Below are 248 nucleotides of genomic sequence, written 5' to 3'. Positions count from 1 at the left end.
TCTAGCAGTCGTCGCAAAATCGTCTCAAAACTTTGCTGGTGTTGCCACACATTTCTTCTTTGCGTGCATTTTTTATATGTGGCCTTTCGATTTTGTTTCTGAAAAGTTGTAGTTATTTAACTTATTTACCAATTCCTAATATTTGTTATTTCGGTAATTCTCTAGGGTGGGGTAACAACCCCTAAAAAAGGTGCGGAAAAATCGGGAGGGGTACCAAACGACGCGTTTCGGCCCCCCTAATAACAATC

The sequence above is a fragment of the Rhagoletis pomonella genome, unplaced genomic scaffold, assembly GCF_013731165.1.
Source record: "Rhagoletis pomonella isolate Grant_MI unplaced genomic scaffold, Rhpom_1.0 Rhpom_scaffold_00003, whole genome shotgun sequence".
Classification (NCBI taxonomy): domain Eukaryota; kingdom Metazoa; phylum Arthropoda; class Insecta; order Diptera; family Tephritidae; genus Rhagoletis; species Rhagoletis pomonella.
Note: the sequence above shows the minus strand (reverse complement) of the source record.